This window comes from Dasypus novemcinctus, chromosome 7, assembly GCF_030445035.2.
Source record: "Dasypus novemcinctus isolate mDasNov1 chromosome 7, mDasNov1.1.hap2, whole genome shotgun sequence".
NCBI lineage: Eukaryota > Metazoa > Chordata > Mammalia > Cingulata > Dasypodidae > Dasypus > Dasypus novemcinctus.
In genome coordinates this window covers 94,733,165-94,747,283 of record NC_080679.1, presented here as the reverse complement: position 1 = coordinate 94,747,283, position 14,119 = coordinate 94,733,165, and positions in this window count along the sequence as shown.

Sequence of the window (14,119 nt, the reverse complement as noted above, 5' to 3'; positions counted from 1 at the left end):
GGAAATTCATAGGTAGAGCACTTCCAACTTTGCTTTTATAAATAAAACCACAATGTATGTATTCATAAACAAAGAAGGCCCCAGACATGAATTTACAGCCTCCCATATGGTGGATGGGAGTCTAACTGATTGAGCCACAGCAGCTTCCTCTAACTTTGTTTTGATTGGAAGTTTAACAAAATTGATTTTACATGTTTATTGAATATGAATTCTTGTATTGAATTTTCATGTTTTTGATCATCACAGAAATGTACTGAACTATCCTTGACTATATCAAAACATACATATTTTAATTAAGATATATAACACATACATGTATATACTAAACGTATGCACTCTATTATAGCAAAAGATATATATATATACATGCACATATATTTATATAAGATATATCTTTTCATAAGTCTTATGTATCAGTCTTTACTGAAGTCTTATGTAAATTAAAATGTGAAAGTTAAATACAAAAATAAATCACCAACGAATGATGTACAAATATGAAAACAAAAGCCCTACTTTTATATTTGCATATTTTTATATTGTCTCACATTTCAATTTATGTGCTTAGTTTGTGTGCACTAAAATCTCATTTTTTCCTTGTAGATATTGATGACATCTTCCTTTAAATTATATTTAGAATGTCTCCATCTAAACATCAGTTAAATATTTTCATATTTAATATGTTATTGGTTTAAAAATTTTTAAACCATTTAAAAAATATTTAGTTATTTAGTACATCTGGGATTTTGTGATGTGAAGATCTAAATATATTTTATTTTCCAAATTGTCCATTTTCCTACCATCATTTTTTTGGAAGATCCATATATTTGGTGTCTCTTTTATCGTTTTTTTTTTTCACTTTCATTTTTTCATTAGAACAGCTGTAGGTTTCTTGAAAAATCATACAAAAAGTAAAGAATTTCCATATACTGCCCCCTTATTCACAGTTTTACCTATTATTAACATTTTGCACTAGTATATTATCTTTGTTATGATTGTGAGTTAATAATATCTTAATTATACTATTAATTATATATTTATAATGTAATTATACTATTAGTTTACATAAGGCTCACCCTTTGTGTTGTACTCTTCTATGTTTTATTTTGGTTATTTTAAAAATTCTGATAACATAAACGTAAACTAATTTTAACCACTTTCAAATATATAATTCCGTGGTGTTAATTATATTCACAATTTTGTGCTACCCTCACCACCATCCATTACTAAAATTGTTCTTTCACCTCTAAGAACAGCTCTGTGTTTGAGTTATCCTCATTTCTGTTGACCTGCTTGTCAGGTTCGTGGGCTAACAACAAATCACGTCGGTTAATGCTGCTGCAAGCTACAGTGTTTGTTTGCCAAGACAACTATTTCCTCATATTTCTTCTTCTTCTCAGATTTTAGAGCTTTTCATAATCATTTATTCCTGTCAGATAAATTTGACACAATTTTTGTTAAGTTCTCCCAAAACTTCTTATATAACTTTTATTGAAACCATATTAACAGAATAAATTTATTGGGAATAATTTTCTTGGCAATATTTAATTTTGGAATCACCACAAAACATTCAATCTATTTGTATTTTGTCTGTTTAATGTTGCTAAGTAAAACATGCTTTGTTCCCTGTAAGTACTGGACATTTCCTTCAATGCTATTATTATATATTTTATTTTGAATTTTCAAATAAAATAATTTTGCCAAAGCATTTAAAAATGGTTATTCCTAAGAATCATTAACTTTTATATTTTGATTTTATAACTATACACTTTAATGAACTCTTCCACTGATCAAATATATGAGTTTTCACTTAATTCTCTCTAGAGTTTCCTAAACAACCATGAAAATATCTGAAAATACCTGGAAATAATGGTGTCTCCTTATATACCATATTAATAGATCTTATTTCTATTCTAAATTAGTATATTGATTAAATTTTTCAGAATAATTAAATATAGATATAAAGATATTAGAACTCATTATTATTCATGATTTAGAGCAGACTCTTCTAGTTCACTATAACATTAGTTTAATATATATATATATATTTATCATGCTACCATATATTTATTACTAGGAATGGTTGTTAGATTGGATAAAAATACCTTTTTATTACCTATTAAATGATAATTTGGATTTTCTCATTTCACCTATTGATGTGATAAAGTCAAATAATATGTTAATGAATAATAAAATATCTTTGCCACCCTGACAAAACATTATGTTGATTTTAAAATATCGTCTCTTTTAATTCAATCTGAAAATATTTAATTTAGACTTTTTTATGTCTCTCTCTGTCTTACTTTTGTATAATAATTGTCATGGTTTATTATCATTATAAGTCCATAATAATAAACAGAGGGAAAGTATTTAATAATCTGTTACTTACTAGCTTGGAAAAATTCTTCCAATGTCTGAAAATTTGGAGGAGGAGATAATTATTTGACAAGCTTTACAGTTTTTTCAGGATAACTGGTTTTCCTACTTTCTTTCTTTCTTTTTTCTTTAACGGAGGTATGAGGGTTGAACCTAGGACCTTCTACATGCAAAGCAAGTGCTCAACCACTGAGCTATACCTGCTCCACATGCTTTCTATTTCTTACATCAAATTTTGTGTTGAAAAATTTCATAAACTGCCACTTTAATCAAGACTTTAAAATATTTCACATATAAATGTATGCAAGATGTATATTGCTTACTGTCATTTTAAAAAGGATTTTTCCATTGTTTTTGACTTTCCAGAGCTATGCTTATTTTATTTATTTTTTTCAAAGACTAGTGTATTTATTGCTACATGCTATTTATTGCTTATTTGTAATTTACTAATTTCTTTTCTCTCCTACTGACTTCATTCACTATGTTTCTTTGTATTTCAATATTATTAATTGCATTATTTTAATCTTATAAATTATTTAGTTTTCTGCTTGGTCTGCTACAAGCCAACCATGTCTTAAATGTTTTGATGTTTGATTTTGTCTATTATTATTTTTAGTTACCAAAATTTTTGAATTTTATATATATTTATCTTCTATTAGGTCAAATTGATTATGGCCCTTTGATCTTCATCATGAAGTGCGGGGGCTTATTAAAGGTGATGCAGAGACATCATATGCCTAACACTAGTCCAGGTAAGATACTATGAAGGCCTTCCATTAAAATTTCTAGCGGCAAAACTTATGGAGAAGATATAAATGCATTGATTCCAGTTATTCTTCCTATAACACTAATGCGTTTTCTTTTGTTATTATTAAGTTATTCTATTTAGATCTATTTAATGCTTTTGTCATTAAAATTACATAATACAATGTATTGCCAATCCTGCTTTTTTAGTATTTCATTCATCTAATATATTCTTCCATCCATTTATCTTCAGTCTTTCATTTTAATTCATTTACTTGGGCTTAATTTAAGTATTATATAATTAGGGTTTTTTGTTTATTTTAAACTATGCCTTTTAGACTTGAGGTAATCCTGTTTTAATTCACAGTAATGGCTAGTATTTTTGACCTGCTTCATGTCATGGGTTTTATGTTTTTGTGCATATTTTGTGATCTCTGTAATTCACTTTTTAAAAAAATCAGAATAAATATTTCAATGCTTACGATGATCTAGGCACTGTTCTAGATTCTGGTAGATATACACGAAGCAAAACAAAGTCTCAGTTCTCTTGGAACACACATTCTGGTGAGGAAAGACAGACTCTAAAAAGTACACAAATTAATATGTCTGTGTTGATAAAAAACCTATGAAGAAAATGAAATATTAATGATAGGTTTAAAGATTAGAAATAGAATATATAATAATTCAGAAAAACTAAATAAAGTAAAAAATGAATTGGGGTATTGAAAAATGAAAAATATCCCCATTATATTAGGCTTCATTTTTGAAGAAGTTTTGAAACACAGATGGATTCAACTATGGCAGGGGAGGAACACTGGTGTGGGTGTCATTGATGGGGGATGTATGAGTGGGAGGAAATTCTCCAGAGCATGCATTTAGGGTATATAGATATGTTTGGATATTTGTTGGGTATTGTCATAGTGGGTAGAGTTACACACGATGACTGAAAGAGTGTTAAGTTCCCATTCTGGAGAACTCTGTCACATTTCTGAATGGAGCAGCAACAATCTCCCAAGTGCAAGGGCGAATACCAGTGAAGAAGGATGGTCCAATGATGGGCCCTTGATACTGATGACTATGCTTATGAGACTGTGTGCTTGAAATTTCAACTAGGCCTAGAGCTGCAGGGTGCCTAACAGTTACCTCCTGAGAGCCTCCATGTTGCGCAATTGTGGCCACTCTCTAAGCCAAACTCATCATGTGAATGCATTACCTTCCCCCCAGTATGGGACATGACTCCTGGGGATGAGCCTCTCTGGTCCCAAGGAATTACTACCAATCACCAGATGGTGATGCAACTAGAAAAAGACCTTGAATAAAAGAGGGAAATGGTAAAGACAAATGAGTTTATCTAGCTAAGAGACTTCAAAATGAGTCAGGAGGTCATAAGAGGGGTCATGCTTATGCACATCTCAACAGGATCCCAGAGACCACCAAAGTAGATCAACCCCAGGTAATGGTGCTTCTGAGGGTTATGGAGATACCCAGGTTCTATGGTCATGGCAGATGGCTCTGGAGTTCAGTGCCTTGCCAATAGACCCGACTTTGGTATTTGTGCTCCTGAGTGTGATGGAATTTGACTCAGATGTGACCTCTCTATACATTCCTCTTCTGTCACTTTTACTGAACCTGTGGTTGGCACTGGGGTTGGTATATGCTCAGGAGACTGAATCTTGGGACAGTCCATGTGTCAGCTTGGCCTTGAGCCTCAGCAGAGTTACAAGATCTATTCTCTGGTTCATTGGATTTACCCAGGTCAGCTAACAAGGAGGTCAACCACTACACCAGGGAACTGAGAAAGTCTACAACTCCAAGCAGGAGAATCACATCCATCAGCCTTGGGTGATCTAAACCCCCTCTCAATTTAGAGGTGGAGTGGACATTGCCACCCCAGGGTCCACATGATGGAGGAATAAAATTATTAGAGTGGACTGGTAGTCTACTATAGAACTGTTGTGACTCTAGCAATGGAATAAATTGTTTCATTGATGTGGAGACAGTGGTCATGGGAGTTGCTGAAGGCAGGGAGAGGGAAGAAGAAGTGTGATATGGGAGATTTTCAGGATTTGGAGTTGTCCTGAATGATATTGCAGGGACAGATGCAGGACTTCATATATCCTGCCATGACCCACTGAATGGACTGGGGGAGAGGGTAAACTACAATGTAAACTTTAACTCATATATTGTAGCAGTGCTCCAAAATGCATTCACCAAAAGCAATGAATGCACCACAATAATGAAAGAGGCTGTTGATGTGGGAGGAGTGGGGATGGGTGGGGAGTGGGGTATATAGGAATCTTTTATATTTTTTAATGTAACATTTTGTGTCATCTATGAATCTTTTAAAAAAAGACAATAAAAATAAATTTTAAAAAATAAAATAAATCTAAAAAAAACCTGTGAAGAAAATTAAAACAGAGTGAAGGGCTAGAAATTCTAACAGTTTATTGTTATGTTTAGTGGTGAATTTGGAAGTTTTAAAGTTTCGAGAATTATTATAACTTTTGTGTATGTATATATATGATTAAAGTTAACTTCTAATGTAAAAGCTGGGAACAAATCAAAACTTTCATTTACTATTATCTATGCATGAAACTACTCTGTGTACTTGAACTTTCTTTATCCTCATCATCTCCATCTTCTTTTATTTTTAATAATTCATTCTGGGGTTATAAACCCAACTCATTATTGCCAATCACCATGAAACTCTTCTTTTTCATTTGGTATTTGTGCTCATATTTACAATGCCTATTTACTCGTTACTCTCAAGATTTAATTTGTTTTAATGCCAATCTGACACTTGTTTCTCTGTAGGTAATGAGAGACTGAACAAACAAATGGACATTGGCAAGAGAATATAAGGCAATGGAACTCTGACCCACCACCTTTGCAGCAATTGGGTTAGACTAATCAGAACTTAGTCAATGACTTTCAGGTTTCCTAATTTTATCCACTGCTTCCAACTCAGGACCTAATAAGGAAAGCCAAGATGCTCCCCAGATTAATCACCTAGTGTTCCCTGCATCTGCTTAGCCCACTTCCAGCTTTTCCATGCCAACGACCCCCAATCAGAATATACCATAAGCATTCATTTTTTTTTTCACTATAAAGCTTGCCCACACTCATGCCTGCCTTTGAGTCTCTGTCAAATACAAGTGATGGTTATAAAGAAGCTTGAATAAATAACCCCTGTTATTTCTGATTTGGATGGTATCCAGTTAAGCTTGACTACTTTGTGGATATTTTATCTTTGAAATTAGAATAATATAAAAATTATCATGATATGTCCAGGTGTCATATTGTTCTTTTATCATTATATTTGTATAATTCAGTGATTTTTTGGATAGGTACACTCAGTCCTTTTCTCATTTCCAGAACATTTTTCCATATGTGTATCAGTTCTCAGATATTTTGTCTTTGTTATGATTTCAACAGCATGTAATTTTCTTTTCTATTTTGTCCTTTCCTTTTACCAAAATATAGTTATTTGGTTTTATTCTATTCTTTGATTCTGCCAGTGTCTCCAGGGATTGCCCACACTCTTATTTCTTTACCCATCATTTTGTCTCTCTGCTCCCATTAATTTTATGACTTAGAATAATCAAGATCATTTCCTTTACAATATTTTTGAGGACATCAGGCAGAAAAACTTCCAAAAGTTTTCTGCTTACTTCAAACAAGCATATTTTTTTGGTCTGAATTTTCTACATAGTATTACTTTTCTCTTAATTACAAGTGGCTTACCAATAATTATTTTTCCTGAATTGGATGTTAGCTATCCAAACAAGGAAATGATGATACATGGGACCAAGTCCCCATATTCTACCTTATTATCAATCACTATCTCCTCTAAGATTAATATTCAAATTTCTGTGTTTAACCCTAGTTTAAATCAATGGCTGGCAGTCATTAATCCAGTGCTGTGTCATGCTGAGGATGGTAAGCTTCCTCTTCATGTCAGAGTCCTTAACTGAGGCAAGGTGAATCCTGTGGTTCTTCTTATGCATTACAAAGCATGAATGATCATACACTTATCAGGTACTGCTCTGGATTTTCTTCTTCTTGGTGGCTCTGCCCCTCCTTAGATCATTTTTGCCAGTGGAACAAAATATTCCAGAATGCAATTCATCACTGCAAGTCTCCTACTTTGAGGCATTTTTTTTTTCTATTGGGAACTATAATCACTGGGCATTTAAAAAAAAAAGAGAAAAGAAGGTCAGTTTGATGGTGAGAGCCAACGCTGGTGGTCTCAACACCAGAGAATCAGTAAAAATTAGTGGAAAAGACAGAAATAGTCTTCAAAGTCAAATATTTTTAAAAAGACCTCTGACACTTTCTAATTGTGTTAGGTTGGTCAATTCTCTTAAACCTTGTTTTAAAATTTTCACACTTTGAAATAGGAATAATATTTATATTTTGGGGGGTTAGTACAAATCTTTTTTTGTGGAATTAGTTTATAGGTTGAGTGTGAATAAAAATATTTTCCCGATCTTCTTTGTGTTTATATATGCCAATGACTAGCAAACTTTCTAGCGGGCATGAAAATCATCTCCAGAACTTCTTAGAAACATACTGCTGTTTCTTATTCTGTAAGTCTAGGGTGGGGCCTATAAATTTGTTGAATTTGGATGTCTAACAAGTTCCCAGGTGAGGCTGATACTGCTGGTTCCAGGACCATACTCTAAAAACCTCTGGAATATGCTGGTTTATTGTTTTTTCTCAAAGATGAAATACATGATGTATAACTCGAGTATCTGCTTTTCAAAAAATTACACCAATAATAGGCAGTGTACTTCCTTCTTTCTATTGATATATCATTTTGATTTTATCTTTAGTTCCAGTGCTACAAGACAAGGCTGGAAAATCTTATTATGATATTAACCAGGGAGTCCTATATTTCTGTACAATTGTTCACCATAGGCAGAAGTTAATTTGTATTTCTTTGATTATAAATTCAATGTTACAAAATCCAGGTGTTAGATCCAGCAAATAATGTATTATAACAGTGCTGGCAAATGGAAACAAAATCTAATTTGAATGTTTTTATTTTTCCCTAGCATTTTAAAATTTACAAATTGGTTTCACACATGTAATCTCATTTAATCTTCCCCACAAATATATTACATTTGCTTTGTTTTTTTCTCATTCTAGAAATGAAATTACTGTTGCTAAATAACAATAATTGAAAAGGCGAGCTTAAATCCATGTTTTCTGATTTGAGTTATAATGCCCCCCAAAAAATAATAAACCCATGGACCTATCAGTGAGCCCTAAGTTAAACTATAGGCTTTAACATATAGTACAACTTTAAAAACGTGCTATCATCGACTATAATAAATGTTCCACACCAATGGAAGTTGTTGCTGATGGGGTGGGAATCCTGTGTTTTATGTATGATTGTGCTGTAAACCCATAATTTATTTAATGAAGAAAAAATCCATATAAAATACTGAAGATGAACAATGCCATTGAAAATTTAATTAACAAAATATGCCAACTTGTAAAATCCTGGGGCACAGAACTTCTGTTTGCCACACATCTGGCTGCTGTTTCCTCCAAGCTGTCACAACATAGAGCCTCCTTGTTCTCTTCTGTTGCCGCAGAAGCCAATTTAACTTTGAATTTTGCAGTCATGGTGATGGCCCCTAAATATTTCGAAAGTCATTGCTGAAAAATTTAGCATTCTTTATGACTTCCCAAGTGCCCGTTAAGAGATATACAACTGCTTATAAATATATAAATATGAGTTTTGTATATATAATATGTTTGTGTGTGTGTTTTCTTTTCCCTCTTTCTGAAAGATACTTTAGACAAATTGGGGGAGGAAAGGAGAAGTGAGCTTTAAACAGACCTGAAATTTGTCTCTATTTCCTTTAATTCTCTTTGGAAACTGTCCAGTTTCTTGGCAGAGTGCATTCTCACTTTCCTGCAGTGTTGGTGCAGAAATTCCATTTCTAACCTCTCCTTTTTTTGTGTCTGCGTTCCTACTGTATTGACATTTCATTCTTTTCCTCAGCATGATCCATATAACTAGCTTCTCCCTACCCAAATGTATTAACTACAGTTGGAAGCTGGACTTCATAAATTATGAAAGTAGTGTTGAGTTGAATTTTTGAACTTGTTTTTACTGATAAATGGGATTTATCAGTTCAATTGTTATGTTTTCTATCTTAAGCTCCTGGGACTTTTACTATTTAACTTTTGAGATTGGGTAAGGACACATGGTTTTTATTCATGAAAGAATGATTAATTTGGTTGCTAAAAGATTGCTTTCATTCTGCTTTCTGGACATATTTTACTTCCCAGCTTCTATAGAAAGTTGAAAGCTGGATACCTTTTCTTTTCTTGGTAAGTCAGCAAATGTCCCTAAACTTGATTTGGAGCTATTTGAGCAGTGGAAGCAGTGTGTTTCAAGTCATATCATCTAAAGTGAAACTTTGAGTGTTTTTGTTTTTTTAATTACCTCTTCACTGCTCATATAAAAAGAGAGGGCTGGTCATTGAAATACATTAATTATAACTTTAATTATACTATATCTTGACTTCAGCAATGTGCAGTGAACTTTTTCATCTTTTCCAGAAAGTCGACAGTTCTCCTTGGCCAGTACTAAAATAAAAAAGCAATTTGCATAGTGATCAAATCTGCAGGCTATGGAGCCCAACTAGATTATGTTATGTGTTTTGGCATTTTCTAGCTACGTGCCCTTAGACAAATTACTATTACACACCAATTCAGTTCTATTAAAATGGGTAAAATAGCAGTGCCTTATTTTACAAGATTGTTGTGATACTTGAATCCATTATTAATTCAGAGTGGTTAAAATAGTATACTTTCTGACACACAACACTCAAGAAATTATGATTATCATTATTACTCTTAACCCAGAACTATATATTTTCTAGCTTTTATTAATGGTTTTTCTTGTAAAATCAGTGTAGAATGTGGCTACAATATATAAATATACCACACATAGACTATAGAGTTTTACAACTTTATTCTGGCACAGATTCTTCAGAGAGTACATATTTTATTCTGAATTGAGTCATGATGATTATTTGGATTCCCTTTCAATCCAGTTAATTTAATCATTTTCATAGTTGTACCACTCCTGCCTGAAAGGCAATAATTATATTCTCATAAGCCGTACAGAGTCTTCTTATCCATGTGCCAAGACCTTCATGCAAGAAAGGGCAAAGCGACACTTTAAAAGAATTTAACACCATTGCAAAGCTACTTAGAAATACAGCAAGTAATATTTGGCTGCAGACCATCATCTCTGTTAGGAAGCAGAATATCACTGTGTCCCACAAAGTATTATAACACATATGGTGAACTGTTCTTTACGAAGGCCCCTGAGAGGTGATCTATGTTTGGGTCAAGATAAGTTTGACTTTGCATTCTCTGTCCAGCTCTGGCAGAACATGTCTCCTTAGCTTAGAAGGACTCTACTCTGAGAAACAATATCCTAATACAGCTAGAACAGAGGGACATAAAAGGCACTATATTAATTTATGTGTCTTTCTCTTGATTTTATTTCAACCCTCAGTATGATTTTAGATGCACATATCAGAATTTTTTAAACTCTGACTGCCTTAGGATTCATGTGATGGATTGATTATTAGAACTGGTTTCTTGTTTATCTCTAAGAATAGAGATCTAGAAAATAGATCTAGAAAATAGCTATGTGTTTTTTCAGATTGTGGTTGTGAGAGGTGTTTCCTAGCTATTTGTCCTTGATAACTTGGAAGGTAAGATGGAATTACAGGTATGTAGAGTGTGAGTGTAGTGGCACAAGCTGCAGTCAATAGAAAATCTAAATCTTTTTTTGAGAAAGCATATGTTGTCTAATGCATGGAGCCCTGAGAGATCCTGCAGCTCTTTTCCTTCACAGACTTTTATTGAAACATTTTTATGTTCCAGAAACTGTGTTAACTGGTCTGAAAGATTTAGAGGTGAACCATGCATTCTATCTTTTGCAAAGAGCTCCTGGCCTGAAAACAGATATAAATTGGAAAATTACAAATTTTAGTATTTAGTGGGGAGTACTGTATGAGAGGTACATATAAAATGTGACTTGAACACAAGGCAAGGAGAAATTAATTCTGCCTGAGAGTGGATGTTACTGCAAAAAGATAGGTTTTCTGAAAAACTATTCTGAGTCAGATTTTGGAAGATATATAATAGCTTGCCAGACAGAGAAATGGGTTCAGGAAATTTGAAGCATTTAATGAAAGAAATATGCATAACTAAATAAGGAGTCAAGAAGAAACATGGCCGATTTGGACAATGGTGAAACAATCAAAGTGATTGGAACCTAGATATGTGTGAAAGAATTGTGTAGGAAAAAAAATAATTCCTAAGAGGTGGTTTGGGGTTTGGTAATGAAGATCTATAGAAGGAATGCTAACCTGTTTGATTATCCTTTAAGGAAAAAGGGGGTGAACACATTTTATATTTAGAAAGATACCTCTGGCATATATGTCTTGAGGATTGACTGATGGGGGGAAAATCCATGGCAGGAATTTCTGAAGGGAGATGCTGAAGAACTTGGCCTACAGAGTTACACAATGCAGGGCAAAGAGAGAATGAATTCAGGCGTATTTTAGGAAATGGAAAAGAAGACTACTCATTGCCGATTGGATCAGACCTGGAAAGAAAAGCTGAGAATGAAATGTTTAAGTTTCAATTTAGTTCAAAAGCAATACAAATAATTAGAACATAGGTAGGGAAAGAGGTAGGGTTAATACAGAAAAGCATTTCGATAGTAGACTGCTAATTCTGAGAAGCTTTCAGTGTAGACTTGGTGAAGATGACAATGACACTTGGGAATATGAATCTGGTGCTCAGCTGTCAGGTCAAATATGGATATGTTAACACACAGTGACATTAGAGCCTTGGAAATGGATGGAATCAACCAAGGAGTCATGTAGATCAAGAAAAGAAAAAGTTGTGGATGTGTAGATGGGATTTTGAAGAGAACCACTATTTAAACTGTTCCCTGAAAAGAAGGAACTGGTGGAGCAAGATGATCAGGAATAAAGAAGAAATGAAGAAAATGGTTTTGTCAGTTGAAAGACATTTGATTTAGAGGAACAAAAAGACTGAGTCAAACAGCTTAAGGAAATCTTCTTTGGCATCGTCTATGAACTTCCCAATCCTGGTTACAATGATTTTTTAGCTAGATTTTTTTCTTCAGGCTGCCTTCTTTCATCATCACCAAATGCCTGTAGCAGTGATTTGGATTATTTGAATGGGAAGAGAAAAAGAAATTCTTCCCCAACCATGAGACTGAAAACTGGTCCTTTCAGATGGATAGGACAAACCAAAGTGTGTACACAGCCCAGGTAAAATAACAATCACTAGGGAAATGCCAGTTAGGTTTCCCAAGCCAATTATCTATCATTTTATAAGAGTGCCATAATTTGCTGATAATGATCAGAATCTACTGAATCTCCTAAATAGGACCTGCCCTGCAGCTGAAAGAGCTATCAGCTTCTATTTAGTTTCATGGGATGAATTGGGAGGGATAAGTATCTAAACAAAATGGTGTTTATTTTTGGAAGGAATAAGAAAGAAATGGTTTCTAGATAAGCAAGCAAGGGTATTTACCACAATGGTGTTCTAAAGGACAAAATGTGGCAATTTATAATTATTGACAACTACCAAAATTTAGGTATATTACTGTGTACTTTACTTATATGATCAGGTATTTTCCCTAGGAATAATTAGTTATATATTTCTTTAATTTTTAGGAATTCGGTGGCCAAGGGCAGTCTCTGTGTAATTATATCATGACTCCAGATGGTTAGTTTTCTGAGAAGAGGACTTCAACCCATTCTTAGAGCTAATGGTATCTAACATTTGTTAAATACTTTATCCTACATATTTTGCTCAGTATTTTACATGGGTTATCTTAATTAATCATCTTGACATCCCAGTGAAGTGGGTACTTACACAGGATCATTGTGGAATCAGGGTTCAATCTCAGTCCTTGTAATCCCACAAACCTCAAAATCAGGGTCTATCCCTACCTCTGACATCCCTGTCGCTATGTATGCTCCATCCATCAACTGCAAATGGAACAGGGGCTCGAAAGCTATGTGAGTTTGCAGGTAACCAAATGAATGGGTAGGTCATGTTCAGTCTGGACTGGGCTCCATCTTAAGAAAGCGAAAGATAGATAACAATGTGACTGAGATTAGGGCAAGCCTATAGTTTGATAAGCACTGAGGTTCTGAGTGCTTTCCCCCATATTTTAGGCCTATAACTGCTAAGACAAATACCAAATCCTCCTGCTGATAGTATGGGAGTTGATAGTTGAGCATGGATGGATGCAAGGACTGAGAGAAAAAGAACTTTCATGTAGTTGAGAAAGCCTAAGTAAGATAAGTTTTGATATCACTCACTGACCAGTTGTTTACCATCTCTAAAACCGGCTAATGCCAGCCATCAGCCTCTGTCCTTGCCTCTGGAGGGAGTTCATTGATAACCTCACCAACAGACGCTAACCCATGTCAGTTAACCCTTGAAAGCAAACCTTTCAAGGAACTAACTGCTTGTACTTTTTCAACCTCTTTACTCCTTGCTTCTGGTAAGACTGTAGTATTTCATCTACTACCCTGTTTAGATCCCATAGGGTAAGGAAATTTTCATTTTGGTATAATTTTGACTCAGGACTTACCCTAATGCTACTAACGGAGTCCTATGTTGCTCCCTGCATTGCAACTCATTCGCCTTCAGAGAGAGCCTCTTCTGAGACTCTGGCCCCTGCCATATGTTCCCAACACTGAGCTTTCCTATGTTCTCCAGTTTCGTTCAGACCTTATTTTAAGTTTCTGTTCTAAAAGTTTGTCATGTTCCTCTCTCTCATCTTGAGAACTAGATTTCTTCCTGTTTTCACCAATACTCTCCTTGGAAATAGAACTTTTCATTCAACTTGCTATTGTTATGACTAGTAACAAGAAGTTGAATATGTATTATCTGCCAGGTCTGTCCTTATTAC